We start from the raw sequence: 19,176 nt of genomic DNA, 5'->3' as shown, positions 1-19,176 counted from the left end.
CCGGGAGTGGACCTCACCTCCTCCGCTGGAGTCCTGCAGCCCCAGGCGTGAATCCTAGCCCTGCCTCTCACCAGCTCCGTGGCCTTGGGCAAGTGACTGCACCTCTCTGGGCCTCCCTCCTCCTCTGAGCCTCCCGCAGAAGGCTCCCAGGCGGTCTCCGGTGTCTGGGCTGACTCCTGGGGACCTGCCGGGGTCTTCTAAGCAAGCCACTCAGCCTCCCCTGCCTCAGCTCCTCATCTGCAAAGTGGGGCAGCTCTTGCCCCCCAGAGAGCCGGGGGGGAGCGGGGGGGAGCGGGGGGAGGAGCCGGGGGGAGCGGGGGGGAGCGGGGGGAGGAGCCGGGGGGAGCGGGGGGGAGCGGGGGAGCGGGGGAGCGGGGGGAGCCGGGGGGGAGCCGGGGGGGGAGCGGGGGGGAGCGGGGAGAGCGGGGGGGAGCGGGGGGAGCCGGGGGGGGGGAGCCGGGGGGGGAGCGGGGGGAGCGGGAGAGCGGGGGGGGGAGCGGGGGGGGGAGCCGGGGGAGGGGGGGGAGCCGGGGGGTGGGGAGCCGGGGGGTGGGGAGCCGGGAAGGGGCAGCGGTGCCCAGGGCAGCGCTCGGGACAGTGGAGAGCGTCTGACTCAGGAGGCCAGGCTCCCGCACTCCTGGCTCTGAGGAGCCAGAGACCCTCCCCACACGCCAGGCCCCGCAGGGCCCTTGAGACTTGTCCTGGTCCTGATCTCCCTGCTGTCAGGCCGGCGCCCTGCTTTGCACGTGCGCTTGCTCACACACACCACAAGCCACACGTCGCACACCACACGGTGTGCGTTGATGTCTCCTGGACACATTAAACAAAGGCCAAGGGGGTTGGAGGAAGGCCGTGAGGCTCGGCCTTTGTTTTCTTCCTGTACTGGACCCTGAACCCAGGGGTGCTCTGCCATTGAGCTGCACTCATGCCCCACCCCCTTTTTTGGGTTTTATTTTGAGATAGGCCTTTGCTAAGTTGCCCAAGCTGGCCTTGAACTCGGGATCCTCCTGACTCAGCCTCCTGAAGGCTGGATCCCAGGCTGCCCCGCTGCGTCTGGAATGGCTGCAGCTTTACAGAGGTCCTTTCACTCATCTGGCAAACACTACTGTTCTGGGCCCTGGGGGGTCCGCAGCAGAAGGAAGTGACCGGATGCGTCGGGCTGGGGCTCAGCGGTGGAGCGCTTGCCTGGCATGGGTGAGGCCCTGGGTTCGAGTCTCAGCACCGCCTAGAAATAAATTTAAAACAACAAAGATCCACTGACAACGAAAAACATATTTAAAAAAAAGAAAAGAAAATGACCGGAGGCCCTGCCCTCATGGGGTCTCCAGAGAGGGAGACAGGCCCCCGGGAGTGAAATGAAACCAGTGAGGGACATCCAGAAAATGCCAGCAGGTGGTCGTTGCTAGGGAACCAGGTAGAGCAGGGAGAGGGACTGGGTGCTTGGCAAGGTGTCACTTGAGACAGGAGGGTCAGGCCCGTCCCACGGAAGCAGGTGGCATGTGAGCACAGATTCACAGGAGGGGAGGCTGCTGTTCATCCCTCCAGGGAGTCAGCCAGCCCCAGGCACGTGTCCTTGGCCCCCGTGACCCACAGAGCAGTCTCCTAACAGTGGGACAAACGCGCCCTGCACCCCCGTAAGAAGTGGGGGTGGGGGCCGATCCTCTTCCTCTGCCCAGGACCGAGGACTTTCAGTGCCACCCGGAGACAGTGTGGGGCAGGCCAGGGTGGGCGGGTCCCCTCGTGGACACAGCCCTTGGTGTGGAGGGAGGAGGAAAGGTCAGTGGGGCCACGGAAAGGAAGGCTGAGCCTGGCCGGTGAGCAGGGGTGGCGGCTGCAGGGCCCAGGGACAGTGGAGACCAGCGTGGGAGAAGGTGGCTTCCAGGCTGTCTGTGCTGAGGCAGGAGAGGGTGATGGGTCTCGGGAGCCGGCACAGGGCTGCGCTGGCCGTGGGCAGCTGGCGTCCAGGCAGTGGGTGGCTTGACTTTAGAAAGGCCAAGGCTCCAGGAGCCAGGTCCTACTCTGGGGCCGGGGGGGGGGTGTTCTGAGTCCTTGTCCCCTCATTTCCCTGTGGCACAGGGCATCTCGCACCTTCCGGATCCCCAGCCCTGGCCAAGGTCCAAAGGCCACCCTGGCTCAGCCAGACAGAGTGCGGGAGAGGAAGAGGGGTCACGGAGGACCCAGGTGAAGGGTGTTTGCTGTGCCATTCCTGAAGGTTTAGACACCTTCAAAGTGAAATACCGGGAGGGGGATGAACAAAAACCAATTCTGCTGGGTGTGGCGGTGTGCACCTGTCATCCCAGCGGCTCAGGGGGCTGAGGCAGGAGGGTCTGGAGTTCTAAGCCAGCCTCAGCGAAAGAAGACCCTGTCTCTAAATAAAATAGGAAATAGGGCTGGGGAGGTGGCTCAGGGACCAAGGGCCCCTGGGTTCAATCCCCAGTACCCCACCCCCCCAAATCAATTCTGGGCCAGCCTGAAGCCTCTGGGGGGGGGGTAAGGTGGGTCCTTTGCCCACCTTCCAGGTGCTGGGGGGTGAGGTCCCCAGTGAACGACTCCGAGGCAGGCCTGGAGCGCTGGGCGAATTTTGCAAGATGGAGAGGGGGACCCAGAAGACCTTAGAGAGAGGGACCTAGAACCCTAGCACGGGACTCAAGGCACAGGGATGTTGGGGCGGCGGGCGGTCCTGCCTGGCTTGGTGGGAGGCTCGGGCGACTGGCTGTGGAGGGGGCAGGAGGGAAGCTGTCTCTCAGAGCTCGCCTCTGAGTGTCTGTCCCCAAAAATGAAGCAGTGAGCCCATCGGCTGTCGCTAAACCAGAGAACGCAGGAAAAAACGTATTCGGTACTGGGGACGGAACCTGGGGACTTGTGCGTGCTGGCAATCGCTCCACCCCTGAGCCACACTCCAGCGCCGGGAAGTTATTTTTATTTATTTTATTAAATTTAATTAATTCAGTTAGTTAATTTTTTTTTCAATACTGAGAATTGAAGCCAAGGGTGCTCTACCCCTGAGCTACATCCCCAGATCTTCTCTTTATATTTTTGAGACAGGGTCTCTTTCAATTGCCCAGGCTGGCCTCGAACCTGTGATCCTCCTGCTTTGGTCTCCTGAGTAGCTGGAATAAGGTGTGCGCCACCACACTAAGCTGTATGTCACCAGGTTACCCTTTTTGGGGAGGGAGGTACCAGGGATTGAACTCGGGGGTGCTTTACCACTAAGCCACATCTTCAGTCCTTTTTATTTTTATTTTTTAAATTTTGAGTCAGGACCTTGCTAAGTTGCTGAGGCTGGCTTTGAACTCACCATCTCCTGTCTCAGGCTCCCAAGTTACTAGGGTAAGTGGCATGTGCCACCACACTTGGCAAAACTGAATTTCCTTTTATTTTGGGGGGCTACTGGGGAATTTACTGAGAGGCCCTGAGCTACATCCCCAGCCCTTTTTATTTTTTTATTTTGAGACAGGGTCTCACTAAGTTGCCCAGGCCAGCCTTGAACTTGGGATCCTCCTGCCTCAGCCTCCCCAGTTGCTGGGATTACAGGTGTGTGCCACCATAACCAGCCTGTATTTCCTTTCAAAAAAAAAAAAAAGTTTGCTGCCAGGTGGCTCACACCTGAGACCCCAGCAACTGGGGAGGCTGAGGCAGGAGAATCTCAAGTTCCAGGCTAAACCTTAGCAATTTAGCAAGATCCTGTCTCAAAAGGAAAATGAAATAGCTAGGGGTGAGTCCAGCACTTGTTTAGCATGTGAGAGCCCCAGGGCCACACACACACACACACACACACACACACACACACACACACACACGACAGCCACAGCCAGGGGTTGACCCATCACCAGAGTGACCCCTGGGAGGGCTTGCTGCCATTCTTGCTGGGACCCTCCCATGTGCACATGCGTGTCTCCTAACAGAGTAACAAAATAGCTCTCCTCTTGCTGGGGTTTCCTTGAAATTCCATCAGCTGCATCTTCTGGAGCCTTAAATCATGTCTGAGCGGGGTGCAGTGGCGCACACCTGTAATCCCAGCAGCTGGGGGCGCTGAGGCAGGAGGATCCCAAGTTCAAGGCCAGCCTGGGCAATTTAGTGAGGCCCTAAGCAACTTAGCGAGACCCTGTTTCTAAATAAAATATAAAAAGGGGGCTGGAAATGGGGCTCAGTGGTAAAAACACCCCTGGGTCAAATCCCTAGTATCAAAAAAAGAAAAAATACCGTCTGAAAACCAAATTTCTGTATCCTTTGGAAACTGCAGCTGGTGACAGTCCCTTGGCTATTGAGGCCATTTCTCGAGGCTGGGCCTGAGGTCGTTCCACTTGTTGGCGATGATAAATAACAGTGCACAAACATCCTCCGTGCATACGGAACGCCATTTCCAGGGAGCCCTGCTGGGCCTGCAGCCGCCTGGGGAGCCAGGGGAGGAGGTGGCTTTCCCAGAACCACCTGTCCACACCTGGGCCCCCGACGGGCCAGCTGTAAGGAGAGACTGGCACTTTCCGAGGGTCTCCTGCCGTCTCCCACCGCCCTCTGGCGGATGCTTCCTCCCCTCCCCACGCTCCAGCGCGGCCTTCCCAAAGCCTTCCCAGAGCCCCTCCGGGGTCTCCAAGCCCCGGCCCTGCAGCCAGCCTGTGCCATGGCCACGGAGCCGCGCTCTGCTTTGCTGTTTCCTGGCTCCTGAGATCGAGGCCAGGCTGGGTTCTTGTGTCTCCAGCCCCAGGGCAGAGCTGGTGGATGAAGACTTGGACAGATGAAGGAATGAAATAAAACCGGGTCTCAGCCGGAGGACTGAGGCTCTGACCTCAGGCTCCAGGCCAGGGGACAGGGACATGAGAGGCGCAGAGCAGGGCCCCCAAGCCATGAGTGGGAAGGCAGAGACAGCAAGGCTCCCAATGAAAGAAGCTGGAGAAGGGACTGGCAGGGGCACCCATGTGGGGACTCAGGGCAGGACACATTAATACATAGTACAGATAAGAATGTTCTAGAAGAGGGAAACAAGTCATGGGCTCAGGAGACCCCCATCTAGGTTCAAATCCCAACCCTGCTGCTTTTGAGCTGTTTGACTCTGAACTAATAACTTGGCTTCTCTGTGCCCTAGCTTTTCCTCATATAAGGTGAGGATTATAAATGTTAGTGTCTCATTGATTCATTCATTCACTCACTTTTTCACTCAACAAACATTTGTTAAATATCTGCTATGAGGCCAGGACAAAGGTTGAAAGGGAGCAGATTTCTGTGGCCACACAGCCAACAGGCTTTGCAGCTGGAACCTGGTTTGCCTGTCCCAAGGTCTATTCAGATGCCCTGTCATCGTCCACCTGGGGATGGCACAGGGAATCACTAGCTATGCAGTGACTTCTCTCATTGTCCTCCGACAGCAGTGGCATCAGGTAGACTTCCATTGGGATTCTGGGCCTGTGCCGACCCACCATGAGGTCTTGGAGAATATCCTTGCTCCTGCAAGCTTCAGTTTCCTTTAGGGGGAGCAAGTGTCCTGGCTGGCTTGGGACTAAGGCATGCTTGGGGACGGACAGGCTCCCAGACTGCCTTGCAGAACAGAAGTGAGTGAAGGGGAGGCGGAACCCCAGGCAAGACGAATTCTAGGCCCAGTTACTCCAAAGCCACATCCCCAGCCCTTGAAGACTTTCTTATGCCACAGAATTCCAGCATGAAGCAGAGAGCCAGCTTCCAGGTACTGCTACAGAAGACGCCGAGACATGGATTTTTAGTTAGCCTAGAGTACTTTTTTTTTTCTGTACTGGGAATTCAACCCAAGGCTTTGCATATGATAGGCAAGAGCCATATCCCCATCCTTTGGCTTGTTTTTTTTTTTTTTGAGACAGGGTCTCCCTAAATTGATGAGGCTGGACTCGAACTTGCAATCCTCCTATCTCAGCCTCCTGAATAGTTGAAAATACATGTGTGCACCACCATTCCTGGCTTGGTCCGGAATGCTTCCTGGAGTGTGCTTCTAATAGTATCAGAGTGAAAACACACACACACATAAGCAAGCACACACACACACACACACACACACACACACACACATATGCTCAAGTGCGCACATGGATTCTCAGGGGAGGGAAATGGGTGGCTGGGGAGAAAAGAGGGGGAAGAGCCCTGGTTTTCACCACTTATTCTTGTGCATGGTTTCGGTTGCTGTTAACCCTGTGTTTTCAATATCTGCTTGAAAATCTCCCCAAACTTCTCTGTGTGAAAAAACAAACAAACCCAGGCTGGAAAAAGAAGAAAAGGTCGAAGTTACCAAGAAGGAAGCCGACCAGCTGGGGTCAGCACCAGGCTCACTGATGGCCTTGCCGACGGCTGGGAGCCCAGCGGACAGGCGTGGGCTGCCCCTCCTCCACTGCGGGTCCCTGGGCTCAGGAGCAGCCCGGCTGGGGAGGCAGCTGCAGCTCCAGACGCCACGGTTCCCAGAGCTCCCTGGCTCTCCTGTGTCCTGCGAGTCCAAGGCGGCCCTCTGGCCAGTCCCCAGGACTGCAGGGTGGACAGTCCGGATTTTACAGGTCTCCAGATTCCAGGAACCTGTGATGCTCACCGAAGCCAGCTCTCTGTGGCTCTGGCCTCGGGGACGAGGCGCTTGAAGCTTGAACCGATTGAGGAAGAGGCTCTGTGTGCAGCCCAAGGCCACCTGCAGACCTGACCCCAGAGATCCTGCCTCCCAGGGGCTCCTGGGCCTGACCCTGCCTCCAGCTCCCAGCCCTGGGGACAGACTCTTTGCTTCTTAAATTGTTAGCATCCCACATATATTTCCAGAAAATATTTTCATTGTAAAAATCTTAAACATTATTGAAATGTAGGGGGTAAAAGACAAGGAAATTTCTCTGCACCTCCCCATCTCCAATCCCCTCAGACCATCATGTTAGTGAATGGGTAACAAAAACATTTTTTTTCTCTTTCTTTTTGGTGGTGCTGAGGATTGAACCCATGGCCTTGTGTGTGCGAGGAAAGAGCTCTACCAACTGAGCTATATCCCCAACTCCCTTTTCTTTCTTTCTTTTATTTTATTTATTTATTTATTTTTGGTTCTACAGATTGAACTCAGGGGCACTCAACCACCGAGCCACATCCTCAGCTCTTCTTTATATTTTATTTGAAGCAGGGTCTTGCTAAGTTGCCTAGGGCCTCACTAAGTTGCTGAGGCTGGCTTTGAACTTGCGATCCTCCTGTGTCAGCCTCCCTCGCTGCTGGGATGACAGCAGTGACCACCTCACCTGGCTAACGTAGGCATTTGACTGTCAAGTGCACGTGTTTAGATCCAGACAGGCCTGGACCACCGACGTCAGGCCAGCTCTAGCTCTAGGTATTGGGTGGGCCTGGTATTGAGGTGGCTTCTCGTATGAACAGGGAATTCTGTATATTTGTTCTGCAAAATGTTTTTGTTTGTTTGTTTGTTTCCCACTGAACAACCTGCCATGGACATTTTTGTGTGTCAGCACATACAGAGCCATTTCCCTACTTCCCTCTTTATTTAAGGAGAGTGGGCAGTGTTCCTTTTTTTCTTTTCTTTCTTTCTTTTTTTTTAGACGGGGCTTGCTATGCTGCCCAGGCTGACCTTGAACTCCTGGACTCAGGTGGTCCTCCTGCCTCGTGCTCCCAGGGGCTGGGACTGCGCTTGGCCTGCACAGTTTTGTATGATGGGATCTGCTCCACAATTTCTTTGTTCTGCCCCTTATTTACTTTTTTGCTGTGCTGGGGACCAAATCCAAGGCCCTGTTCCTGCTGGTCAACTGCCCAACCCCCAGCTCCACACCCAGCCCCACCCAGCACCTGTGGGCTCCTGTTGAATTATCCCCATTGTTTTACCCCCCTCCCCCAGCCTCAGTGTGTCCTGAAGCAGTCTCTGCAGGACAGGTGCCTTACAATAATGGCCATCAAGAAGGGGACAGCTACCTACTCATGACGGGTACTAACAAACTGTCCTCCACCGAGTGCGAGCTGAGCAGTCCTTACTGTGGACTTCCAGTCTCTCTGTTGGGCTGACTTAAATCAACTAGAGAATTTGGACTGGAGATTTTCCAAGCAGCAGGCTTGTCCTGCTGGGTTAGGGGACCTGGGACCTCCTGGTGGTGGGGGTGATTTCGGGGAAAGTGGGAGAAACAACCCCGTGTTCAATGCCACCATCCTGCACATCCTCCTGTGGGTTACAGTCCTTCTACCAAGTGCCCTGGGCGGCTGGCTTCCTGCCACACAGGCAGCAGGGGGCCACGGAGGGAGGACTTGGGAGGCGGGAACCATGTTGGGGAGGTCTAGGGGTAGGGCTGCACTCAGAGCCCCTTCACCAAGCCCTGCACACACCCTGGGGCAGGGGCTGACGCCTGCCAGGCCCACAAGGAAGAGGCTGCTGGGGGCTCAGGTATGGGGAGCCAGGATTGGAACTCAGGACTCTTGCACGGAGCAAGGCCAAGGCTGCTGGCTCACCCCTGACCTCCCTGAAGCCAGAACTGGCTCTGCTACCAGAGAACAGATAGATGGGAGGAGAGAGGGAGCAAGGCGGATGGACTGGTGGATGGCCAGAGGAAAGATGGATGACAGTGACCTTTCAGCAAGGGTCACTGGGTGGGGGCTTGAAGAGATCTGTGTGTGTTCATCTTGGCCTCATGTTGGAGGCAGGCCGTGGGCACTGGAGGCCAGAGGTCAGTGATGTGGTGGCTGTCACCTCCCCCAGTTCACAACCTTGCCATTTGGTACTGGTAACCTCTTGTCTCGGTGTCTCTCTTTTATTTCTTTTCCTTTTCCTTTCTCTGCTAGTGGAGATTGAGCCCAGTGAAGCTCTACCATTGAGCTAGACCCTCAGCTCTTTTTCTTTTGTATTTTGAGACAGGGTCTTGCTAAGTTGCTGAGGCTGGCCTCGAACTTGTGATCCTCCTGCTTTCAGCCTCCCTAGTGGCTGGGATTACAGGCATGTGAGAAAAAGAGAGGAAAAATCCAGGACAGAGACTTGGTGCAGAGAGACAAGAAAAAGGATTAAAACCAGGTGGGGCTGTCGCTCAGTGGTACAGCACTTGCCTAACATGCTTGAGGCCCTGGGTTGGATCCCCAGCACCAGGAAAAAAACATATCTTGAGGCCTTACCTCGTGCCAGACTCCTGAGGGCCTCACCTTCCTCTTCTCAGTCAAGGTGCCACGCACAATGTCATTATCACGTGCATTAATAGAACCCGACAAACGGCCAGTGCTGGCTGCGGTGTGTCCATCTCATCGCTCCTGATCCAGGTTGCTCTAACCCTGTGACCTGTAGGTCCCCAGAGCTGGCGTTAGCTGCAGGCTGGCTCAGAACTCTTCTGACTTTGCCTCCACAATTCTTCCCCTGTGTTCCCAATGAAAACCCCACATGCCAGTGGCCACCTGGACCCAACAGAATCCCAAGGATCAGTGGGGCTTGCTCCCACCAGTCTTGGCTGCTTCAGGTCAGGAGTTGGGACAAAGTATGCTCTTTGGGCCCCGGGGCCCACCACAGCCTCAGTTTCTCCCTCTGTAGGACGGAGGTGCTCAGAGTCAGACCAGGTGACTCAGTTCTGTTTTGGGGGTGGGGGAAACAAGGAATTGAACTCAGGGGCACTTGACCACTGAGCCATACCCCCAGCCCTATTTTGTATTTTATTTAGAGACAGGGTCTCACTGAGTTGCTTAGTGCCTTGCTTTTGCTGAGGCTGGCTTTGAACTTGTGATCCTCCTGTCTCAGCCTCCCGAGCTGCTGGGATGACAGGCGTGCGCCACGGCGCCTGTTGGTGATTCAGTTCTTTTGGGCATTTCTGTTTATCTCAAGCTCTCTGACCTTGCCTTCTGGTTTATATTCTCAGCAAACATGCTGCCAAAGGGAGCGAGGCCCATCCCAGCCTCACTCCTGTTGGCCTCCATCTCAGGAGAGGGGGACCCCTAGACCAGGGGACTGGCAGGAAGTTCAAGTTCTCCTGACACCCCCTACCTGCTACTCCCAGTGTTACCTGCAAGATTCCTGCTGCGGACTGGGTGCTGGCCTTGACCCCTCCCCTCTTCCCTACCTGGACAAATGGTGACACTCCTGTGAGCCTGGGTTTCCTTACCTTTCAGAGGCTGCTCCTGCTGCCTGGCCAGGTGCCAGGGCCGTTGGAAGGCAGCATCAGATGCTGGATGGGAAAGAGCTCTGCAGATGGAGAACCCTGGCCCGTTGGGAAGATTTATTGCAGTGGCTGGAAGTGTGAGGTCCAAAGGCCATCAGGGCCGAGGCGGCCCCTACCCAGAAGGCTGTGCCGGGCCCAGGCTGTTCTCCTCCATCAGCGCTAGGCGAGCAGACGGACTTCTCCCCCAAGGCCCTGAGGTCTGGCGGCACGCCGGGCTGGGCTCGCCTTCAACAAACATTTCCTCTTTATTTTAGCATGTCTGTCCCCCATGCAGGGCCCTGGTCAGCTAGGCAACCAGGCTGGGGGAGCGCAGGGGCAGCGGCTCACTCCCTGCGTCCTGCCAATTCCCCGGTGTTTTCCTCCCTGCCCCCTGCTCCCTGTCCCCTGCCCTGCCACCGTGCCCACCCCTTCCTTTCCACACAGTGACTGTGAATCCCAGCAGCCCAGCTCTGGGCAGCCCTCTCCTGTGCGCGTCTCCCCGGGCTCTGCCCAGTGTTAGCCTGGGTGCAGCCCCGAGTGGCCAAGAGGAAGGAGAAGGGGGTCCCTGGGCCCAGCCTACTGCTCTGGGACCTGTGTCCTTTGGACAAGCTCTCCAGCCCCGGACCCCCGGGAAGCTGTCCTTGGGCCAGATGGCGACACTCCCTCTCCCCTGGAGCCACTCCCTGCCTGGACCCCGTCCTCTCCCTCCCCCACCTCCACCCAGCCTCCCTCAGCCTTCTCCTCCGTGCTGCCTCCAGGCAGGGTGAGGGACTCCTCTCTGTCCCCTTGGCAAAGTGAGCTCCTCAGATCACATCTGTGTGTGTCCCCAGGGTTCCCCGAGCTCCAGAAAGCAGAGGCACACCTGCTTGGTGGCATGTGGCCTGAGCCCAGCAGGGCACCTGGCACCTACATACAGAGGTTCCTTAAACGTTCACTGGAAGCCTGAGTGAAGGGAGGTGCTGCTGCCCTCCGCCCTGCCCTCGGGGACAGTTAGGAGCAGTGTGACCTCAGGCTCCGCCAGGCTGCGCTATATTTAGATACAGGGCAGGGAGAGCTTCTGGGGCTGAGGAGGTGGCAGAGCCCACGGTGGGGACCCAGGGGACCTCCTCATCCAAGGGGATGGTGCCTGTGTGAGAAGCCAGAGCCCATGTCACTCCCGCAGGCTGCGCTGCCCCAGGAGCGGCCGGGAGAGCAGCCGCCTGAACCCGGAGCGGGCGGTTCCGTGCGCAGCGCTGCAGCTGGGAACAACCAAGTCCCCTCTCGGCTAGGCTGGTCAGCCCCGGCGGCCGGGGCGGGAGCAGGCACGAGGAGAGCCGGCTCCTGCCAGCCGCGCTGTCCCTCCCCTGTGCCTGCCCCGCTGCCCGCTGCCCCCGCTGCCCGCTGCCCGCTGCCCCCGCCGTCCCCGTGGGCGCCGCGCCAGGCCAGGGCGCGGCCACCGGCGGGCGAGGAGGGGCGGCCTGGCCCCGGCTGCTCGCTCGGCTCCAGGGCGGGCACCGGCAGGATGGATGTTCACAATAATTACCCAGCTGCAGCTTCCCCAGAGCTGCCGCCATAGCAACGGTGCCGGCGCCCCAGCCGAGCGGCCGAGTGGCAGGAGGGGGCCGCGGGCGCCGCGGGCGGGAGGGGGTGGCACGAGCCCCAGGCGCGGCCCCCGGCTCCCTTTGTCGGCTCCCGCCGCCCGCCCCTCCCCGGGGTGGAGCAGGGGCTTTGTCTGGGCACCGGGAGGCTGTGCCAGCCCGGGAGGCTCTGGAGACGCGCTCCTGCTGCCAGGGCCCCCGGGACAGCGGGGAGCAGGTGTCGCAGGGCCGGGGTGCCCAGGTCCCAGGGCTTAGGGCTCAACTGGGGGCTCTGCTTTCTCCTCCCCGCCCCACACCTGGGTGTCACCACCCACAATGTCATCTTCCTCTCCAGGGGACCACACCCAGGAGGTCCTGGGCGCTCCCTTGGGAAGGATGTTTATGGCTCCGCTCACCCCACCCTGCTGGGGTCCCCTGGGGCCGACACAGAGGAGTCACCGGCAGGATGGCTTTGAGGAGGGGACCCCCAAGACATGTCCCCCATTCTATACTAGGAGACCCTGTCAGCCTAGCTTCTGGGGACATCGGATCTGATAAGGGATTGTGCTTGCCTCTCTTGCTGATGGGGAGACTGAGACCAGAGAGGCCTGTGACCTGACTAAGGTCACACATCTTAAAAATGCAGAGCCTATGGCTGGCGATGTGGCTCAGTTGCTGAGTGTTTGCCTCCTATGCACAAGGCCCTGGGTTGAGTCCCCAGCATCACAAAAAAAAAAAAAAAAAAAAAAAAAAAAACAGTGGCACCTCGCCAGGTGCAGTGGCACATGCCTGTGGTCCCAGGGGCTTGGAGACCAAGGCAGGAGGATCAGTGGCTAAGTGCAACTGAGTTCAATGAAAAAAAAAAAATGTGGAGCCTCACTCAGCTCAGTCCTGTCACTACCCTGCTACCGCCCTGGTCATTCAGGAGTCCACTTGTCCCTCTAGGCCATCTGGCAGTGCTGCCTAATGGTTAGCTGAGGGTGCAGCCTCAGAGACCTGGTGGAGAGGCTGGGGGGCCAGCCTCCCTGAGCTTCAGCTTCTCCTCTGTAAAACTGGGGTGGGGGGGACCCCTCCCAGTAGGTTATAGGGATCAAAGAAATTGGAAAGTGCAGCCCTGGCTCCTGGGGGGTGGGACTGCTGTCACCCCTGGAATGGGGGCTGGGTGTTCACTGAGGCCCCTCTTCACTGGCCTTTCCTTCCCAGGCAGGCGCCAGCAGCACTGGGGAGCTGGAGGTAGCAGCCTAGTGAGGGGGAGCTGAGAGTCCCCTAATGCCACAAATCTGGGGCGCAGGCTGGGAGAGTGAGGAAGGAGTCGAGACTGGGCTGAGAAGGAGCCCTGCAGCATGGAGGGACCCCACCCCAGAGTCATCATGGAGGCCTCCCAGGGGGTCAGCCTACAAAGCTCAGAAGAACATTCTAGAATGAGGTCTTGCTGGAGGGAATGAAGAGAGGGCCGAATCCTGGAGCACAGAGGAGAACCAAGAGGGCCGGAGAGATGGGCTGGGGAGGCTGCCTAGGGCTGGATCCCCTGGGGCTCCCTGGGCCAGGCGTGGAGAAGGGTTCTCAGATGTGATTCTAGAAACTGAAAAGCCAGCAAGTGACTTTAGGTGGAGAAAGAGGTCAGTCTATGTGTTTGCTGAATGACCGAGTGACTGAGCTGTCTTCTGACCATATTCACACAGAGCCCTCTGCTCCTTGCCCTCCCTGGCTGCCTCAGTTTCACCATTTCTCAGCTCCTGCCCCTGGGCACCCACAATCACGTGGTGGGGGATCAACAGGTCAATGGAAAAATTCCTCCTCCGAAATCCAGCCTCTGCTCTGAGGGAGAGCTGCCAGGGAACCTCTGAGAGGGGTGTTGAAGGATGAATAGGAGTTCACCAGGCTGCCAAGGCAGAGGACACAGAATCAGCACAGACTCAGCGATGGGACATGGTGGGGGGGGTCAATAAGGATGGCAACATTTATTGAGCACTGACTATATGCCTGGCATGAGCTCATTGAAAATCACACTGTTGGGGCTGGGGATGTGGTGAAAGCAGTAGCGCGCTCGCCTGGCATGCATGCGGCCCGGGTTCAATCCTCAGCACCACATACCAACAAAGATGTTGTGTCCGCCGAGAACTAAAAAATAAATATTAAAAATTCTCTCTCTCTCTCTCTCCTCTCTCACTCTCTCTTAAAAAAAATCACACTGTTGAAACTCTGCTTTTTTTGAAACAAAGATTGATTTTGCTTTTATGGATGAGGAACTGAGGTTCAGAGAAGTGAAATAACTTTCCCCAAATCACACAGCAACCACAAACCTGTGTTCTCAATCACCCAAGGAATATTTGGGGGTGGGATTGGAGAGACAGGCTGAGCTGGATCACAAAGGGCCCCCATCCTGGGACTACGGTAGAGCTGTAACAGGGGTTTGGAGGCACTCAAGTGTCGGGGATGGAACCCAGGGCCACGTGCATGCTGGGCAGGTGCTCTGCCACTGAGCTTCACCCTAATCCACCCACAGTGCTCTGCAGGGTGGGCAGGTAGGCTGAGCCCCATGTGAGGGCAGCTGCCATAGTCCAGGTGGGTGATGATGAGGGCTGACCCCAGAGGAAGGACGCCCTTGACAGGGTCAGAGGGCAAGTTCATGGCCGGGGAGCAGAGGGCGGCCACGGGGATGGGGTGGGGGGGTGGGGGGGTGTCTAACAGGAAGCTGATGCTCCCCCCCCACTCCAGCTGGTTATCGTGATGACATGAAAGGTTCCAGATTTGCTCCCTTGTGAGGCGACAGGCACGTGGCGGGGGTACCTGTCACCCTACGACGGTGCTGGCTGACTCTGCCAACGCAGGCACAGCACACCACGGTGAGTCTGAGTCTCCAACGAGCCAAGGGCAGAGGGTACCACGCTGACGGCAGTGACCTTGAGTAGGCCTAGGGGCGCTGGCTCTTAGGAGAGGGTCCAGGCAGGGGTCAGGCTCTCCTGGGTCTATTCCAGGAGCTGCAGAAAGTGAAGTTTCTAGAAGCCTGGCAGCAGCGTTCCTGACCCCTCTGTCCCTCTCTGGGCTCCCCAAGATGGAACCAGGCCCCAGCCGGCCGGTGCTCTGGGGGACTGCGTCCTGCCCACCAGGCGGGGTGGCCACAGTGGCAGGGAGGAGGGAGGCCGTCACTCATGGCCGCAGGGGACCCTGGCAGGGCCTTCCCCACCAGCCCCACCCCCACGCAGGCCCTGACCCAGCAGCGTCCGCGGGAGCAGGGCTGTGGTGGAGCCCGGGTCTGGATCCTGACAGTCCTGGGTCTCCATCCTCAGCCCCGAGTCGACCTGGCTCACGGTTCCTCTGCGCCTCAGCCGCCATGGGGCTTGGTAAGGACGGAAGAAGATGGCGCTTGCACAAGGCGCCCGCCCAGCTCCTGCCCAGAGGGGACTGGAGAGAGCCCTTCTCCCGCCCTTCCCTGTCCCTGCAGCGGGGACAGGAGCCGGGCCTGAGCCCCAACGGGACAAAACAGAACTGCTAGAGGCCAGGCGAGGGGTGGCTGGGGAGGTGCCCTGCCTGAGCCCAGAGGGCTGTCAGCTTGGAGTCCAGATGGGCACCAGGGCAGCGCACGCCTGGCCAGCCGCGGCGCACAGATGGCCAAAGCACAGAGGACCAGGCCAGGTCTCTAGAGCGGGAGCAGGGCTGCAGGGAGGCCGTGCGGGGGCCACAGCTCCTGGGCCTCAGCGGCCCTGGCTGGTCTCCCAGGGGTGTCCCTGTCACAGATCTTAGCTCCAAGTCCCTCTGCTCTTTGGGAACCTTCTCCATCCCAGACCTTGTCCCCGATGTGATCAGGCAGATGGCTAAGGCCCCAGGGCACAGCTCGGGCCCAGGTCCTCCCCAGCAACCCGGGGTCCTGGAGGGCGAGTGGCCTCCTCTGGCCTCAAGCACTCTGGGATGGTCATCTGAGCCCCTTTATCCTCGACCCACAGCGGCCCAGAGCGGGCCGTTTCCTTGATCTTTTTTCCTTTTTTGGTACCGGGGATTGAACCCAGGGGTGCTTACCACTGAGCCCCATCCCAGCCCTATTTTGTATTTTCTTTAGAGACAGGGTCTCCCTGAGTTGCTGAGCACCTGGCCATTGCTGAGGCTGGCTTTGAACTCAAGATCCTCCTGCCTCAGCCTCCCGAGCCACTGCGCCTGGCTCACTTCCTTCATCTTAAACCGCATTTGGGCCAAGTTCCTGCTCAGAGCTCTCCACCACCTTTTGTTCTCATGTCACCCCGGACTTACAAAGGACCCAGAGCCCCACCAGCCAGGCCACCTCCCCTCTCGCTTGCCCTGCATGGCCTCTGGGGCTGCTCAGGTGCCCCAGGCTCACACCCAGGCACCTGCTGCTCTGTCTCCAGAGCCCCTCCCCAGGATCCCCCCAGCGACCAGCCTGCACTTCTTCCAGTCCCAGCCCTGAGGTCCCTGCAGAGGAGGAGCAGCCCCCTCCACCACCGCAGGTGAGAAGGCGCCTCCCCCTCCCCTGGGGGACCTGCACTCGGCTTTATTTTTATTCCCTACCCCTGGGAATGAGCTCCATGGAGGGGGAGGCTGGCACAGAGTCTGGCAGAGGGAGCCCTGGACGCGTTTGCTGAGTGACTAGAAGAGCGAGTTCATCACTCAGCCAACGCTTACCAGCCCCCACTGTGGGCATCCAGGAGGGCGTTGCCAGGCGGATGATCCCAAGATACAGAGCAGAGAACAGAAGGGAGGCGGTGAGGAACCCGCGGGCCTGGTGCTAGGCCAAGCCGTTCTCCATTTTCTAGCTGTGTGACTGGGGTTTGGTAATTGCCCTCTCTGGACCCCACCGTCCTCATCTGCGAAGTGGAGATACAAATACCCAGCACACTTCCCTGGCCTCCTCCCCATGCCACCCGCTGCCTGGATAATTGATTCTCGTCACAGCAGCCAGAGGGACCCGTCCCTTTTCCTTTTTCTTCCTTTTATTTCTAAAAATGTATTTATTTGTTTTTTTGAATAGGTAACAATTTGCATGCCTCAGAATTCAAAAGGTGCAAGAGAAGATGTGGAGAGAACAAAGTGTCCCTCCCACCCAGTCCCAGGCAGCCGGGGCTCCTCCCCAGAGGCAAGCTCTGTCCCCTCCTGGTTTCATCTATTATGCCAGAGAGAATTTCATGCACATACGAGCCAGTGTGTACCTTTATCTCCATTTTTCCCTTTCTTTAAAAAAAGCAGACAGTAGCATAACGTGCATATGATTTTGCCCCGCGTTTTTTCTCACTTGGCAATCTAACCTGGAGAATTTTCAGGGGGTCTTTTTAAAACATATACCCAGTCCCTCCCCTGCAAACAGAAGCTAAGTAGATCTCCAGGTTCTCAGGATAAAATGCAAATGTCTCCAGGGTCCTCGGTGGCCTCTTCGTCTCTGACCCCACCCCCTCTTCTCACTCTGCTCCAGGCACCCGTGGCCTCCGGCTGTTGCTCCAGCACTGCGGGCACCGTCCCACCCCAGGGCCTTTGCATCTGCTGTTCTCTCTGCCCTTTTCCTCCAGAAATTCTCTGGTCTCCCTCTCTTTTGCAGGTCTCTACTCAACTGTCACACGTCCAGAGAGGCTCTCCATTATCGTCCTCACTCGAATTCCCACCCTCCCACTCGTCCCTTTAAAATCCTTTAATTTTCCCGGCAGTGCTGGTCGTTTGCCAGGGAGGTACTTGTTGGTCTGAGCTCTGCGGTATGAGTCTGGGTCTGCCTTGGTTGTGTTCCATCCCGACACCTGGATTTGTGTGTGTGTGTGTGTGTGTGTGTGTGTGTGTGCACGCGCACAGGGCTGGGGGTTGGACTCAGGGCCATGTGAAAGTGGCAGTCAAGTGCTCTGCCACCGAGCTGCACCAATACCTGGAATCCAACAAGCACTCTTAAAAATTTGTTGTCTGAGCAGCAGGACGCCATGGCGCACGCCCGTCATCCCAGCAGCTGGGGAGGCTGAGGCAGGAGGATCACCAGTTCAAAACCAGCCTCAGCAAAGGTGAGGTGCTAAGCAACTCAGTGAGACCCTGCCTCTAAATGAAATACAGAATAGGGCTGGGGATGGGGCTGGGTAGCTGAGTGCCCCTGAGTTCAATCCCCAGTACCAAAAAAAAAAAAAATGTTGCCTGAGCAAATAAACAGATTCTCATTTCACAGATGTGAATGTCCGGAAAAGGGGAACCCCTTGCTCAAAGCCAGGGTGCAGTCTTCGAAATCCAACCCCCCAAGCTGTGTTCTCCTCCGAGTTCCCTCCTCCATTTCCTGGCTGTGCGGTCTGAGGCTGGGCTCTTGCCCTCTCTGAGTCCTACGGTCCTCACCTATCCTGGGAGCAGTGAGAAAACTGAGATGGGTATTAGCTGGGGAGCCATGATGTCCCCACACGCAACAAGGGGTGTTGTCGTCCCTGTCCTTTGTCTCCACCAGGAGCCCCTCCCAGGCTGGCCCATTAGTGGCCATTCAGTGGAACAAGAAGGTCCTGGCCATTAACAACATCTTTAAACAACAATCCCAAGGAAACATTTTTAAAATCCGTGTCGTGCTGGGGAGCAGCTCTGAATTATCGACCATGCAGCCGTCCTGCTGTATTCCTTAACAGAGTTTATCCCGACACATACACTTTTCCTCCCGTAATTTATGGAAAGCTCATTCTCGTCCTCAGGAAATGGTGTCCCCTGCCCCTCAGCGCCCACCCGCCATGGAAGGTGACGGGGCAGACTCACGAACTTTCATCTTTAAAGGGCGTCTGCGGGGCCCTCGTCCGACATCGAAGGTCATTTCCTAGGAACACACTGCGATTTCCTTGTCCAAAGTGCCCAGCCTGGGGCTTCTAGGAATTCAGTAGAAACTTGTCAGTTAGGAAAAATTAATCCACCATTGGCAAAGTGTCCCCCAGCTGACCACTCCACCGTGTGGCCTCTGGAAAGAGTGCCTCTCGCCGTCCATCCAGGGCTTCTGGATTCCAGCTCCAAGCCAGATGAGCCCAGCTTTAGAGGCAGAGAGACCCTCGCTTCCAGTCTTGACAGCATCATAGACTTTGCTGTGTGAACTTGAGTAAGTCACCAGACCTCTCTGGTCCAGTGGTCCACCCCCTACAGTTTTTTCAGGGAAATGACCAACCAAATTCAGGGAGATTCAGGCCTCCCTTCAGCAAATACAGAGAGCACGGGCTGAGGAAGGGGCCCCAGACCCGAGCCTACCCTCCCGAAGCCCGTTCTCCACGGGGACTTGGACCAAAACACACGAGCAAACCAAAGACATGCCACCTGTCAGAGGAGGTGGGACTGGGGCTGGGGGTCCAGAGGGTGAGGAGCAGGAATCACGGCTCCACGGCTGCTAGGGCTGGGGAGGGAAGCCCAGGGCAGGATCCGGGCCCACGGCCAGGCCCTTGGCCCCTGGCCTTTGCTCTGAGTGGTCCGAAGCCCCGGTGGGTCCCAGCATCTTGACGTGGGGGGGGGGGAGACGCCCTTCAGACGCCCGCGCAGGGCTCCCCCAGCCAGGCCCCGCCCTGAGTGGCCCCAGGTGCTGCGGACGCCGCGGTCAGTGGGCA

Source organism: Urocitellus parryii, chromosome 6, assembly GCF_045843805.1.
Source record: "Urocitellus parryii isolate mUroPar1 chromosome 6, mUroPar1.hap1, whole genome shotgun sequence".
Classification (NCBI taxonomy): Eukaryota; Metazoa; Chordata; class Mammalia; order Rodentia; family Sciuridae; genus Urocitellus; species Urocitellus parryii.
This window is presented reverse-complemented; position numbering follows the sequence as displayed.